At 46.5% G+C, this 16,080-nt stretch overlaps 2 protein-coding genes across 5 annotated transcripts in view; one reads left to right on the top strand and one right to left on the bottom strand.

The window, feature by feature from the left end:
- LOC127392932 (Golgi integral membrane protein 4-like) overlaps positions 1–6,703 on the bottom strand; it is a 35,941-nt gene extending 29,238 nt beyond the window's left edge. Inside the window, exon 1 of the mRNA XM_051637437.1 lies at positions 5,722–6,703. The gene's annotated coding sequence lies outside the window, so the exon portion shown is untranslated. The remainder of the gene's footprint in view (positions 1–5,721) is intronic.
- A 141-nt stretch (positions 6,704–6,844) lies between these two features.
- The window catches only part of MIB2 (MIB E3 ubiquitin protein ligase 2), a 39,869-nt gene continuing 30,633 nt past the window's right edge, over positions 6,845–16,080 (top strand). For 2 of the 4 annotated variants that reach the window (XM_051637432.1, XM_051637428.1), the window contains exon 1: positions 6,845–7,364. The gene's annotated coding sequence lies outside the window, so the exon portion shown is untranslated. Of the gene's footprint in view, positions 7,365–9,872; positions 9,892–16,080 lie in introns of those variants that run through there. The other 2 variants (XM_051637429.1, XM_051637431.1) reach the window with 2 other exon arrangements.

The following is a 16,080-nucleotide window of genomic DNA, read 5'->3' as shown; positions in this document are numbered from 1 at the left end:
AAACCCTGTGACTCCACTGCCTGGTTGTTCTCAGGGCCTGCAACTCACACCAAGCTGTTTAGAAGGAAGCTGGTGCCCTTCAAATTAGCACAAAGCCTTTACTGCCTTACCAAGGTACAGACATTTTTATTACAGCCAGGGAACATTCCAACTCCCAAAGGTAATCAAGATGCAGTTTGCTAGAAAACACTAGCAAACTAGCAAAAGGGGTTTTTTCTGTTTGTTTGTTTAGGTGCTGTTAAACTTGTTGTTATTGCCTCTCTCAGTGGGGTTCCAGCCCACCTTCCTGCTACAGGACAAAGACACCTTGTATTCCTAAAGTGTCCAGGGCTGCTGAAAGGCTTCCTGCCTTTGGGACTCACCTGAGGGTGAGCTTGGGAGCCTCCACTCAAGAAGTGAAGGACCTGGGAATGTCAACTCTAATGAACAGGTAATGGTGGGAGGAGAAGCCAGCAGCATGGAGCTAACACAGCAGCAGATCCACAACTAAACCTCCAGTTCCTCCTCCACTGCATCATGCAGCATCTTGGGATGCTACAGAGACAGGAATTCTTCTACTTCATGGCATCACTCCAGTGCTTTTCCAGGGGAAGCTTCAAGCCTGCACATGCATTTTCTTGGAATCAGCCTCACCACTTGGACACAGGGCTTCTATTGTTTTATCTAAGGTTTGGTTTCATGCTATCCAGATGTCCATTATACATTTTGAGCATCAAGCTGGAAAAATCACTTGTAAGCAACTGGTATCCCTGCATGTTGGATGTCAGCCCAAGAGATTTCAATCTGCTTTTTAATAGCCTGACAAGCCAAGAGTTTAAGTCATCTCTGCTTTGTGATTGTCTCTTAACTGTGGCCACCAGCAGATAGGATACGCATTTAGGGTGAGATTTCCTACATTGCTTAATCATTGTTGATTTTAAATGTACTAGACTTGCCTGAACAGTGTTTTTGTGGTTTGTTGTGTGGGTTTTTTTTTTAATTCCATTTGATGTCCCACATTTCCTGCACAGAAATGTGAACATAGTCTAAATGTTTTTGCCAGAGAGATGCTTTGTTGCTTCTGAGGTCCACATCTGTTTGCAGAGCCGTGACAAGAGGATCTCATCTACCACTTAAACTATCTGGGAATTCTTCTGAGTCTTCAGCAGCCTCCTTCCTGGTATACATCTCCAGCTGGCATGGAATGGATATGTTTAATAGTAAGAATTCAATAGGGAGAGAAACACGGAGCTATAAAAATGGAAATCAGCTCCTATTCTATATTAACTTGTCAAAAATTCTCTCCATGGCCAACAATCAAGTTGACACTAAGCTAATTACAGAAAGACCTCTGAATTCAAAATATTGTTACCTGCCTGGATCTCCAGCTCTGCATGTCTGACCAGCACAGAAGTTTCAAAGCACTATTGCTTATTTCCCTCCCTGCACACATACCAGAGGCCATATTTGGAGATCAGATCTGCAGAAGTGCCTGTTACTCTCATCGATCCTGTGGCTGTACACACAAACAGCCCATTTGGCATGCAGACACCCAGCTCTTGCACAAGAATGCATGTTCTAGCCAGCACTGCCTGCAAACTCAACCTCCAGGAGCCATTACAGTCAGATAAACTCTGTTTCTTACATAACACTAAATAACAAGCCTCGTGGAAAGTGACTCTCCTGGCCCTGGTTATTTAATTTTAAAAGGAAAAAGCTCCTTTAGGGCAACCTCATTCAAGCCCCACTTCTCCAGATGACAAGTGACTGTTAATGGTTTGTACACTGGTTGTTAGACTTGGTCCTACAGTCAAACACCCCGAGGAACACAGCACAGGACAACTATGCTGATACTCAAGCTTTTTACCACTGAAACCCTGCCAGTTCCTCCCCTCTTTCCCCACTCCCTGTGTATGTGCCTGCTCTTCAGTTATCATTGGCAGGTCGTCTCTCCCTCCTGCTCAGCACAAAGGCTGCCTGCAGGAGCTCCCACACCACCCTGCACTTTGCTCCCATCATATCTGCCATCTGGATAGGAAAGAGTGAGACAAGTCAGGGAAAGGGAATCCACCAAAATGCCCTCTCTGGGCACCAGCTGCCCCACAAGAACAGGCAGGAATGGAAAATGGACTCCTTGGTGGGGGCGCAGGGGGAAGTGGCAAATGTTCAGCTTTACAATGCCTCAACAGCCTAGAAAACTCTGATGGTCCTACAGCAAAGCTGTAATGTCCCTTCTGATGGGTGTCCCAGTGTCTGCACTGGCACTGGAATTCCATGGCCTGGGTTTTCAGCTGCTGCATGAGCCAATGTTTGCAAAAATCTCTCAACATGGACTTGAAAGAGGCTCCCAGCCTTGGTCAAAGACTGGAAGGGTGGTGCTGCTTTGTGAGTGTTTACTCTTAAAAATTAACACAGTTTTAAGAAAGGATCTGGCAATATCTACAGGAAGAGAACTGTTTCATAAAAGATTATGCATACAGTACTAAGCAGTGTATTAAGTACAGCCAGAGAGGCCTAGGGACTTAATCCCCCTTGGTGCAGGGAGGTGCAAAGCCAAATACTCATTTACAGCCACACAAATCTTGATCTCAGGTACATGAGTAAGTTGCTTAAACTATTGCAGCAGCAGAAGAAAAGGGGGATTAATTTCCTTGTCTACTCTCTGGCTGGGACCAGATTAATCACTGGTGTAATCCCACTCATTTCACTGCAGTCACATTTGGGATCACTTTGGGATTTTGAAGGCTGCATGAATGCAGCAGGATGCTGCACTCCCAGGCTTTCCAAGCATCAGCATTCTGATTTGGTTGAAATTCATCCCATAATACAGTGCTGAGAATTTTAAAATAATAAAGAAGCAAAGATGCCTGCTGTCACCATTCCTAGCTAATTATAGCAGCATAGACAGACTTCCTTTGCAGAATTCCATATGGTGTATTCATCCAGATCAATAAATAAACCATATTAGAGAGGGAAGGAAGGAATATCAAGTCTGCTGTGCTGTGCTCTAGAACTGACTTGGCTTCTCAGATACCCACATTCAGAAGAACCAGAGTGTGCAGCCCAGGGGGGAGATGTCCAGTATCTCCACAACTCCCCCTCTCCTACCTGTGGGACCACGAGATCACTCTCACAGGAGACACATTCATGAATCAAGGAGATCCCAGAAATGGTACCCTAGGAATGCAGGTTGTGCTTTCAGTGCACAATTAAGAGATACTTAGCCATCCATCTGTAGTGATTTTATGAATCCATGAGTATCCAAAGAAGTAGCTGAAACACGCTGCAAGCTTAGAACCAAAACCAGATTAAAGCAATGAAGCAGCCTGAGGAACTTCCAAGGCAGCAAGCTGTGGTGGGATCTCTGCTTCTCTTAGGAAGCCACAGTGGATTAAAGCCCTCAAATAAGCAGTAACTAGTGACAAGATTCTAGTCTGAATCCATCTTCCACTGTGTTTTATTTAGATGAAAATGGATGGAGGTGACCTGGGTAAAAATGCCTTTACCTTTCCCTGAAATAGCCAATAGATGCCACTCATTTCACAGGTGAAAGTGAGACTGAGGCAGCTTCTGAAAGGCTCCAGGGAGCTGGATGAAATTCAGAAGCAGGGAACAGTGCTTCTCTGGACACCACTGGCAGCAGGATCACACAGCCACAGCCCCAGGCTGCATTCATGGCACCATTCTATTTATTTGCCATTTGCCTTATCGATGGCAGGCACTGTTCAGCATATGCTTTGCAGACATTTGTTAGCAAGTTCCCCTGGAGATTTCAAATTGGTGTAGGAAGATCCAAGCTGTCTCTAGTACTTTTTATCACACTGGCTGGGCTGCAAAAAGCAAGATGGGAAAGCACTGTCAGCTCAGTGACTCAGTGGTCTGTGCAAACAGACATAAGATGGCTCAGAGGAAAAACACCAAATTCAGAAGTCATCAGATTTACACCCCTAAAGGTCACACAGAGCTGCACCCATGCTTTCCCTGTTATTTATCAGTTATCTTATTTGCTTTTATGTTTATTGGATACAGATGGTGTCCCCAGATAGACACAGGCCTTTTAACACACACATCTGCTGTATAACTGCCACAATTCCTGGATTATTTTATCAGACCAGCTCCTGGAAAGCAAACAACTCAAGACATCAGGAAACAGTTCAGTTTTTAGAATCTGAAGGATTCAATCCCTAAGGTTTGTATTAACTTGGAGTAATATTATTTTTCCAGTAAGAAATGTGGAAATAAAATCAGGATAAGTCATTTTTCAGCCCTAAAAATTGTTGGAAAGGAATAAAGAGGAATTCCCCTTGGTTTTGGATTCTATTAGGCTGCTGTTCCATTTGTTTCAGAGGAAAGACCTAGATGTGGAACTGAACTTCCTCAAAGTTAAGTCCCAAAGCTGGGTCCTGGATGTAGGTCACTTTCAGGCTTGTTCTGAGACTCAGCTGAGCTAGAAATACTGTTCAGTTTTCTCTAAAAAGGGGAAGCCACACAGATTTCTTCTATTCTATCCAGGTCATTGCCTCTGAAGGCAGTGCCATGAGGTGTAATCGTAACATCAGTGCACATTTGCAATGGCAGGAAAACTGCAATTTCCAGGCTTTGCTTTTAAGGAGGGAGTTTTCAGAACCAGTCTTTCCACATACAAATCCCTATATTAAGCATCACAAATATTCACCAACTAGAAAAGACTTATTGAAGCTTATTTTTGACACAACAGAAAGGCTTGACATTTGCAGTGTCTTTGGTGTTAAGCACAACCAAAATACCACTTCTCCAAACTGGTTATATACAAAGGCAAAACCTCATCAGAACAATCACAGCACATTTTTTATCTTGGCCATGGACTAAGCTGCTGGTGCTGTATGACTTCGTGTTTGCCTGAGAAGGTGACTTCACAGGCAGCCTAACACAGCTTTCTGATTTTGTTTTTTTTTTTTTAAAGAAAGATTAGCTGGGGAAAAAAAAGCAAGCCAGACATAACTTAACAGTCTGGGCATGCAAGTTCATGCATTTAGAACAAGCACTGGCAAAATTAAAGCCTGTTACCTTGACATTTATCAAGTGAGCACAAAAGTGACGCTAAATATGAAGGGATCTTTTCAGACAATTGATGTTGGCTGTACTCACCTGTCCCTAATGTATTTCTGTGTTTATACCAACATAAATCTGCCTGGTAAAAAGCAAACTGAGGGAGGGAGCACAGTGCACTCCCACACTCCCAAATCCTCAGCAGTGCTCATTCCCCATCTTCTGGCCACAGGGTAGAACGCACTGCAGCTCTGCTCAGCTCCACTTCACTCAGATTCACATGTTCCCCACCACCCCAGCGGGTGTGTTTAAGTGCTCGGGCCAACAGCAGTTTTATGCAACACCGAGGGCAAGGGCCACCGAGTCCTCCTCTTTGGCTTCTATCAAATGGCAACGCCAAGCTCGTTTTTGGACAGGTCCCTTGTACCCTGTAGGCATTAAAGTTATGGTAACTGCTACTATGCTGTGACACTCTGCCTCAGTTTTGCTCTCTTCAGTCTTCAGAATCACAGAGTCATCCTGGTTGGAAAGGACCTTGAAGACCATCAAGTCCAACCATAAACTAAATCCAACAGCCATAACCTAATCTACCCTTTCAGTGCAATCCCTGGGCAACTCTACTGCCTGCTGTCTTTGCTTCCTCAAGTTTCAGGGCTCTAGACCATATTTCTGATGGGCTAGTGGGAAAAGGAATGTGATTTTTTTTCTTATTACCTTGCTGCCATATTCCTGTTGTGAGTGCAGAGTCTTAGGCTGGCAAGTTCTGTGCTGTGCCCTGATGACACTGGCCCTCTGGGTTTGGATTTTGCTGCTGTCAGAGCTGTTCTCCGCTCTCAGTGCAGGACATTCTTTTACTCTTGTTCTGCCCTCAGTGCAGGACACTCTTTTACACTTGTTCTGCCGTGCTGGTCGACATGAGCAAGGACCAAATGTACAAGAAAATTCCAATCTGATGGCCTCAACAGAGCCACGTTAGATGTGCCACCAAGCAACGGAAGGGGCCAGGGAAGCTTGAATAGTGTTAACAAGGTGTCTTTGGCCTCAGCAGGGGTGAGGTCAGCAGAAGGTGTCCTGCCCCACAGAAACAGTGTTATCATCGGCAGAGAGATGGCACAAACTTCAAGGTTGGCCTCTGCCTCTTTGGAGAGAAAGTCATTATAAAAGCAGTAACTGAGTCGAGTGCCACCAAGGAAACATCTGAGCTGTGACCCTGCAAAAAAGACATGCTGCAGAAGGCTGGCTGGCTGGCAGACGGGTGGGAGAGGCTTTCAGGGCTCGGTGCCTTGACAGGAGTTACAGCGAATCCTCAAACCTCCCTCACAGTTATCCTAAAATCACCCCAAAGATCGAACACTCAGACAAGCGTCTAAACGAGAGAATCCTGGCGTGGCTCCTGCGTCCTTTCACGGGGGTTTCCGTGGCCGTTTTGCCTGCGCAGAGATACGAGGAAACGATCCCAAATACTTGTTATCCTCGACACCACAACAGCGTCAGCAGGGAACAGGAGCCCCGAGGACAGGCGGCGGGGGCGGCTCGGACCCTGAGGCAGCCGGCGGGCCGGTAGCCAGGCAAGGCGCGGGGAGCAGAGCAGGAGCCGTGCCCGGGGAACCGCGGGGCACAGCCCGCGCCGGGCCCCGTCCCGCAACCCGCCGGCCCCACCGCATCTCCCGCAGGCCTTGCGGGCCGGGGCCGGCCCGGGCCTCGCCGCGGGGCCCTCCCGCTGCCTCCCGGGACTTGTAGGCGCGGCGGCCCGCGGGCGAGCGAGCAGGGCGGGCACAGAACTACCGCTCCCAGCACGCCCCGCCGGCTGCCGGCGGCCGGGAGAGGCTGCGGCGGGGCGGCCCCGGGGGAGCGGGGTCGGGCGGCGCCGCGGCAGCACCCGGGGGGCGGCCCGGCTTCTCGGCCCGGCTTCTCGGCCCTTCCCGGGGGGTAGAACAGACGCCTTGGAGAGAGAGGGGCTGGGACGGGCTGGGGCAGCGGGGTCGCCTCAGCGCGGCGCGAGGCCGCCTCGGCGCGTTCCCGCCTCAGCGCGTTCCCGCCCCGGCGCGTTCCCGCCTCCCGGTGCTGGAGCCCCCGGGGTCTCGGCGGCCGCAGGGCTCTCGGAGCCCGTTACCGCCCAGGGCTCTGAGGTAACCGGGGCAGGGCGGCCGCGGCGCTGCCCGCGCAGGGAGGTGCCCGCAGCGCCGGGCTCGGCTGCGGGGCTCGTGCGGGGGGCGGGCGCGCCCACCTGAGCTGCCGCTCGGGTTTTCTCCTCCCTCAGCCCCCGCGCCGAGAATGCGTGAGGGAAGGAAGAAGCGCAGCTCGTGGCTGAGGACAGCGGCTTTCTGGAGGCTTGGCTGAATCTTGTCTTCTGTCAGGTAGGCGCCTGGTTTTATTTCTCCTTTTCTTCCTTGGGTTAAGCTGGGAATAGGTCTGCTCTGGGTGGCCAGTTCTCTTTCTGCCGCGTTGAGCCAGGGCTGAACCCGTAGGGAGGCTCGTTTGCTTGCTCCTGCTCCATTTTTATTTCTCTTCTTCTGGCTGCCCTGGAGGGTGTAAACAGACATCTCTGCTTTCCGGTTCTGAAACAGGTACTACAGGTAAGTCCTTACTTGCTAAGGGGGGAGCTGAGTGCTCAAACGTTGGCGGTGATTCCTGCTGGGCACTTTGTGTCCTGGAGTGTGTGCTGGGCAGGGATGTACCTCAGAACTGAAGCACCAGTTGGCTTTTTCTCTCCTGTGTTTCTGTGATGTTTGCATTCTTCCTGAACTGAGGAAGTCATGAAAGCAAGGGCCAAACTTAAACCTAGAGAAGGTGGTACAGCTGCATTGGAAACACCACATATGTTTGTGCTGATCTCCCTGCAGACACTCGGGTCCAGAACTTACTTTCCGAATGTAACAAATTGTAATTTCTACCTCACTTAAAACCAAGTGAGCTCTGGCTCACCTTCATAGAGGTCACTTGATCTTGGCTTTACTTCTCAACCTTCTCTGGTTTTGGCTAAGAGCCTCATTACATCTGCACTTCTCTGTTGCTGTAGGAGGAATTTATTTGGTTCAGATGGGATACTGTTCTTATTTCTCCCTTGTTTAAGAGCTCCTTGGTTTCCTAAAACTACTTTGTATGAAGAACAATGCAGTTGTTCATCCTTCTGGGTCTTTCCTCCATACTTGATTACCTGTTGAATTTTTCATCTGTGGTTTCAGAATACAGATGAGTGAATTGTCAAGGGACATGGTTACTGTAAATAGCCCACATTGCTATGATTGGAATGATGTTGTGTGTGATGTTGAGAACAGAAATCAGGAAGAGAAAGATGCAATAGCCTTGGCAGAGCTAGGGGAGTTCTTGCCCTGTTCCAGCTTTTCTTTCTGCTCTGAGTTACAGGTGCCTAGTCCTGTGTCTGGAGCAGCTAACTTCCACTGGGCAGATGATGGTTCCCTTCAGGAATTTCTTCTTAAGGCAGCCAACTAACAGGGCAGTAGATGGGTGTCAGGTGACTCATAGGGTAGTCCCAACCCTTATCACTCCTGTGTCTTTAGTACTTTATCCCTGTTTTCTGTATTAATCTTGTCTGTTTCTGTGGTGGCAGGACATGAGTTCATTTAGGACTGGCAAGTGTGTCTGCAACATACAGAATGAAGAGTTACGTAGTTGTCATTTAACAGAGTCACCATTGCTTCAGTTTTCTTGAATAATTAACCTATTTTTAGACTTCCAAAAGGTAATTATGTTTCCCAGCCCTTTCTCTTTGCACAGTGTACCTCTCTTCAGTCACTGACACGAGAAGAATCTTCATAATTGTATGATATTTGGGTTGGCTCAATCCTCTGCTTATTATGATGTTGCTGTATAGATTCATATGCTTTGACATTTATTTCGAACGCTTGCTTGAAGCTCTATGACTGTGAAAATCCTGTGCCAAATTAGTGTTTAAAGAATCTGTTATTTTCCTGCTCGGGTCTGCAGTGCCTGCTAATCCACTGTTGGGATTGTTTGGAAAAGTTGAGGGTCCATGCATAGTCTTTTCTACTAAAACTTTGAGAAACGTCTCAGAAGTTGTAAAAACTGTAGAAGTGCTACAAGGATGATGGTTGCAATTGTCTCCTTCCATTTTCACTTGGAAAGGGGTATTCCATGGCTTTCTAAACTACCTTGATCACCAAGTGTGTGGCTACGTGACCACCATGGGGTGTTCTGTGGCAGTTCCTCTGAAAAAGCCTCAGCTCTTGTCTTGCATTCATGTAGCATTAGTACTGGTTACTTGCACAGACCAGTCTGGGCTGCCTGTGCTTTTGCTGAAGTTGAAGTCTTTCTCCAACTTGGTCATGAAGCTCTCCTAGGTCATGTTGCCCCTGTCTGCCTGTTCCCATCAAATCTGTTTGCCTTGCTCATCATGTCTGATACAGAACTGCTGCTGGGCTCTGGCAGGATTCAGGGTCATGCTGAATGTGACCGTAACACTTGCAACATGCTTTGAGTTGCTGGGATCCAAGAACAGAATGCAAAGTCCTGTGAGGAGACTGTTTGAATCATAGTTGTTTTACATGGGTTCTGATTCATGGCTTATCAAGGGTGTTGCAGAGGGGCCAGGGTGTTGTAATACAATGTGCTCTTAGGGAGACCCATGCAACTTTCAGTACACTCTGGAGTTCTGATTGGAGAGGTATCTTTGGAATCTCTTGTCTCATTAAGCAAAAAGTGACCTGGGTGACTTCCTGAATGTAAATATTTCTGCTCCCTCTGTAGTGAGAGATGTTGCGGTGTTTGAAGTTTCCCATCATATGGAACAAGTCTTCTAGCCTTTGGACTGGCTGCATGTGCAAAATGGCATCAGTGAAGGTACCTGTGAGCTAGCAGGACATGAGCTTAGACCTCACTGATGGTCCTTGACGTGACCCCAAGGTATGCAAGGATGCATGCTGGATCATGGCTTGATGCTTTCCTTTTTTCCCTCTCCTGTGACTAGTATGGGCCAGGCTGTGGAGAAGAGAACTTGAAGCTAGGATATGTGAGCTTTTTTTCCTGACTGCCACCAATTCCAAGTATAAGTATGGGCCCATACCCCATCTGTAAAGTGTTCTTGCGTTCTTTAAAGTACTCAAGGTTTCCAGAGCTGGAAGATAACATCTGTACTTAAAGCATTTACAAACTTCTAAGAGAATTGGTTTTGTGCTGACCCTTAGTTAAGTTTGAAAGCAACAGCTAACTACTCAGTTCATTCTGGTCCTACACAGCTGATGTCTCTCTAGCCAAAGGCATGTCAGGATAGATTAGACTTAAACCTTTTGATCTGTTTTCAGAGCACAGAAAGGGCAAGTTCCAGGCTGAAAACTGACAGGAGTGCAATGTTGACCGCTCTGAAAGCCTGAAGGGGAATCTGAAAGTTGGTAGGACGAGCTATCAAGGCTCATCAGGGATTCAGCAGGTTTTGTGCTCCAGATTGCTCTGTGCTGGAGTCTGAAGTAGCTACTTTTCATTTTGAAAATTTAGAGAAAGTTGTGTTCCTAACTCGAGTGATTTGTAATCCTGCTGTGTCACCACTGCCAAGTGTACCAGAGTCTGAATACCTGTGAACAGCCATACCACAGAACCACAGCACTGTGTATTCTCCAACGCATTCAACCACATGCCTACCAGCAGGACCTCTCTGTTAATAACTCTTGATTCTTTTACTCCTGCAGTAATGTCTGTCTTCTAATTTTGAATTATTTTTTTGAAGGGGGAACTCACTGCCATTCTGATCAGACAATGCAATTGTTTAAATAGATTGGAGGATTGTGAACTTTTAAGTGATTCAACCCATATTTTCATGGTAACTGAAACTCTGCTGTTGAGGAAAAAGTGAATTCTCATCAGCCTCAGCTACTAAGCTTGAATTTCAAAGCTTGAGGCAGCAATCTGCAAACTGTCAGGTCCAATTAAAGCAAATGGCTGGAGCTGTTTTTCTCCCTCCTGGAGAGAACACAGTTCATCAAAAGCCAGAAGGAAATTTCATCAGGCTCATGGGCAATTATCTTGTGGGATGTAATAAGAGATCCACTAGATGCCCAGCGTGAACTTTCACTCATAATCACTCTTAATTCTCCAGTGGGCAGACAAGCACTGATGTCACCAATTTAAAGCCCAAGGTTTTCATTCAGTAGATGCTGGTAGACAGAACTTGTTCTTTTGTAGAGTTTGACTGAGGTTGACTTGTAAATCTGAATTTAGAACATACTTGACCTGGCAAAAGATGTTCCACCTTTCTGTGTGCTGTGGGTTAACCCAGGTGGGCACCACGCAGCTGCTTGCTCACTTCTACCTCAGTGGGGTAGGGAAGGGAGTGGAAGGGTAAAATTGAGAAAGCAGGACTTCATCAGGTGGAACAATTGTTTGGGAAGACACACTCCATTACTTCAAACATCCTCCCTTCCTGTGTCTTTGCCCCAGCTTTTATTGCTGAGCATGAAGTCACGTGGGACATGCCTTTGGTCAGTTGTACACTGTGGTACACTACAACTTCTGTGGTCGAAGCTTGTGACAGCTGTTTATTTTTGGCTGACTGGTGGTGTTTCCAGAAGGCTGTATTTGCATTTATATGGTTTAAAGCAAATATTGACCTACTGTGCAATCCGGTTTATTTCATTGGTCTAGTCCATTAGTTAGTACTGAGCTGATTAATTAAAAATACTACTGATTCTTTGCTTCTGGCAGATCTTGTGGCTGATACTGTCACTTTCTGTTTAACTTATTTTGCTAGTTGTCACTGATAAAAGTCCCTGTTGGGTCCATAGAACTTGGTGACAAAGCCAGTTTGGATTGAGGCTATGCAGTGTTGAATCAAGTGAGAATTGAAGGTTCAAGGCCAACTCAGTTCTGATTTGACAGCTGCAGAAAATACAAGCTACAAGTAGACTTACCTAAGCAGAACTCATCTTTGGCTGCATTTTCATGCAACAGCTGGCTCAGTTGGCTCTGTGTCCACTGTTAGGTACTGCCATACTCACATGTAACAAACCTGAAAAGATAAGATGTCTTACTTCTCTATTACTTCTTTCACCTTTAGAATCTCTTCTGAGCTTGTTTGCCATTTTTTAGGAAACCACAATGCTAGTGGTCAAGCTTTTCAGAAGGGTTTTTTACAAAACTACTGTTACTGAATATTAATAAATTTGCTGGTGCTTCTTTCAAGCCTACAGTTGTTCTGTAGGTAAAAGAATAGATAATAAGGTAATAGAATAGATAATAAGCTGGCATGATAATCACAGAAAGTGTGGCTCCTATGACTTGAAAGGGAAGGAAATGTTCCACTCTCACCATAACCAATCAGTGCTAGAATGCAGTCAGTGTGAATTCAATGTAAAATTCTGTTTAGACAAAACAGATCAATGGGCTGGCATTTGTAAAGGACAAGTGTTGATTGTAGAGATAAAATGCACTCATGGCACCATCTTTTAAGTTATTTTTAGCATTTCCTAACTGTGTGTCCCAGTATTTCAGGATGTGTGCCTGCTCTTACACAGGGAGGCTGAAATGACAAGATATTAATCCCCGAGGAAAAGCATATTAATCACCTGCTACATTCTGTTTATATAATAGATTTAAATGTACTTTGAGAGCAGGTGAGGTATGGGGCATGGAAATGGTTTAACTTCATGCAGGTTTTTTCTTGATTGATCTGTTCTAACAGAGGCAGCTGCCCCATTTCTAATTCATTTCTGCTGAGAGTCATTTGTCAGTAAGAATGGCTTCATTTATCTGCTATTGATATTTAACCCACAGAAACATCATCTGCTCTTCTTTCCTCCTCTGTGCCAGTGATGCCATTTTGCAAAATGTAGATTAAACAGAAATCCTGACTGCACAAGAAAAAATAAAGCGAAGTATCATTGAAATGTTGTGGCTTTGCACTGAAATACTGAATTATTTACTTCAACCAATTCTGCAAATCCTTTTGATGAGCTGAGGGGGGAAATTCCATGGGTTTAGTCTAATTTCTACTGGTCAAATTTGTCACATAGTAGCTGAGATGGTTGTTACTCATCTACCTTAAAAGCTCTGCTAGTGCTGAGAACTAAGTAAGAGACCACCTGAGTTAAAGAGCAGATGATGATAAACTCAGTTCTGAAGAAATGGGAGAGAATTAGAATATGTATCTCCGTGGGAGAACTTTTGGGCCCAATACAAAGGGACTGTGTGGAAAGCCGAGAGCAGACAAGGAGAAAGACTTGCAAGGGGCAGAGCTGGGTATTGAACTGGTGTGGACTGGAGTTGAGATAAATGCCATGGGACAGGCAGTCTGCAGGCAGAGACCCTGCTTGGAACTGGAGTTGGAGTGCAGGGAGTTGAAGTGTATGTGGAGGCAGGGAGGGCCTGCTGGGCTCGAAATCCCACAGGGAGCACAGCTGGAGCACCCAGCACAGCTGGAGCCTGCAGCACTACTGGCAGCAGTGAGGGGTGAGGGCTCCCCACCTCACCTGGGGGCCAGGAGGGGACAGAACCTGCAAGGTGTTCCTTACAGGGTGGTAGGTTAAAAAGGATTATTTACCATGTGTTTTGCTGCTTTCCTGGTCTGCTTTCATTTAATAGTGAATATGTTTGTACAAATGGTGTGTATCCTTGAGAGAAGTTGCAGTGCATCCTGTTAGTGACAGCACACTTGTGTCTCCGCTGCTGTGCTGTCCTGGGGTCTTGCTGTTTGCTGAGGAGAAAACAAAGTGAAGGGTAAGTCTGAATTTGAGCTTATTGGCATGAATACTAGCTTTGGTAATTAACTTAGCAGCTTTGTGCCTTGGCCAGAGGTATTTGATCCTGGTTGTTGTCTTATTATTAAGTAATACAGTATTTATTTCTGTTTCGCAGGTAGGGAAACTGGGGTAGGGAACAATACTTTATTGTGTAGATAACCATCAGCCAGGCATTTAACCATTCAACTTGTGTTGGTTTCACAGAAACTCTGCTTGTGTTAGGAAAGGGGAAAAAAGCCCTGTCAAGCCATATTTCTGTAGGGCAAGTGCCCCCAGGAGCAGTGCAGAAAGCAGCACTGCTAAAACCCCGTGGCATTGCCACGGCACAAGCTCTTGAGCCAATGTGAGCTGACTTCATTGAGCCACTGTACCTGACTTGTTTGGACCTCTGTTGATGTTCCTAGTGCAAGGACCTTCAAAAGTGAATCTTGAAACTTTACAGTAGAGGCAGCTGATCAATCCAAATATTGACTTGCTTGATATGAGTTTTTAAAGGCACCATGTCCCTGAAGTTCCCTTGGAAGCAAGCAGTTAGAATGTGGTATATGTGCGTATGGTAGGGGCTTAGAATAAGATACTTGGAGTGACTAAGAACCACTTTGGCAGCTTAATAATATAGAATGGTTGAAGAAACTGCTCCTGACTGAGGCAAGTGCCTCTCTGCTGCCTGTTTTAGTTGGGAACAGATGTTTTTGACCCCTGATTTGAGCTGCAGCCCTTAACTCTTGTGTAGAATCCCACTACAATGAACAGTCAGGCCGGCAGGACCACCACCAGCGTCCTTTGGCATCTGCAGAATAAACGACATCACTCTGCTTGTGCTGCAGTGACATTGTTGGGGATTTCTGCTGTTGCAGGCAGTCTTGGCGACGTGCTCAGTTCCAGGCTGTCTGTGCTAGATGTCTGTAAACATTTTATGAGGTTTGCCCAGTCTGTATTGGGATCAAGGAAGGATAAAGCAAGTGACGTTTGTCTTGACAGAGCTTACTGGCTTGCGGCTGTTCTGCTGATGTCAAGTGAATATTGTCTTTATGCAGTGCCCTGGCTCTGCTTGGTGTGTTCACCTCTCCCTGAGAGAGATGAGTTGAGGATCAAATACCAAAGCACAATTCCACTCATTTGCTATTAAAATTTCATTTGCTAATAAAATTCACAGCTGGAATGTCCCTGCAATACCTTTGTTCTGCTTGTCAAGTCCTCATGAGCACTGCTCTAATCAGCACTGATCCAAAAGGATCATTGTCCATTTCAGTGATCCCTGTAAATGTTTGCATTCATTTCACCTGGTTACTGCCATTTGCAACTATTGGTTGCTATGGCTCTGTTAGCTACACTCTGTTTTCCTAATCATTTCAGTGCTGTTATTTTTCAATAGAAGAATCTACATTCATTTTCTGTCCCACTTGTTTATTCTGTCTTCACTCTTTCACAGAAACACTATAGAAGTAGCAGAGATGTAAGCTAACTCCCAGTCTGCTGCAAGTTAATTTAATAATCTCAGCCCTGTTCGTAATTCTTCCTGTGCTGGCTTATTCACTATTTGTATAAGGGAGGGAGTCTCAGAAGACAGGCTGTAAAACTCTCTAGATCCTCTTGTAATTAAAATAAGCTTCTTTTCTCATGTCAGAGTTGTGCTGAGGATGCCAAAGCTTAATTCTGTTGTTTATTGCACTGTATGCCATGTGCAAGAGGTCATGTGGAAGAATGGGTTTATAGCTCCTGAGTAGTATCCAAGGGGCAGCCTGAACACTATTTGTTGAATAAACAAATACTGTTTCAATAAACGTTCATCTGCCTGTTTTTGTCAGGCAGAGGACAGAGTGTTTTCTCCTCTTGGTAATGTTATGTCTTTTCTGTCCCTGAATGGTAATTTATGGGGGAAATTTTGACTCCTGTGACGTCTGCCCAGGATTCCCCAAGGTGAAGGTCTGGCCCTCGGTTGGCAGCCTGGAGCCCTGTTCCTGTGACCCCCATTCCGTAGCCCTGCAGGATTCATATTCACAGAAATACCGATGGTCACTGCGGTCGTTCTTCAGGCTATCTGACCTAGACGTGCGTGTCTCCAGCTGGCTGGAGAGGAGCTGGGAGGCTCCCGAGAACTGGCTGGAGGAAGGCGGCTCCTCCCTCGCTATCGGCCCGGAGCAGATGCTGAGGGAGCAGGTTCCAGCCCTGGGCTCCAGAAAGGAAACACGGCTGTTATCTCTGCTCCGGGCTGGGGAAACGGGTGGTTCTAGCTCCCCCGCGGGGGGGGGTGGTCTCAGTTGTCAGGGTGCCCTGAGCGCTGCCGGGCCGGGGCTCTCCGGGAGCCGCCTGCAGCGGGGCCGGGCCGGGCAGCCGCTGGCCCCGCCCGGGAGCCGCCCCGCAC

The sequence above is a fragment of the Apus apus genome, chromosome 20 (assembly GCF_020740795.1).
Source record: "Apus apus isolate bApuApu2 chromosome 20, bApuApu2.pri.cur, whole genome shotgun sequence".
NCBI lineage: Eukaryota > Metazoa > Chordata > Aves > Apodiformes > Apodidae > Apus > Apus apus.
The sequence above is the reverse complement of the archived record's forward strand: the minus strand, read 5'-3'. Positions and strand labels throughout refer to the sequence as shown.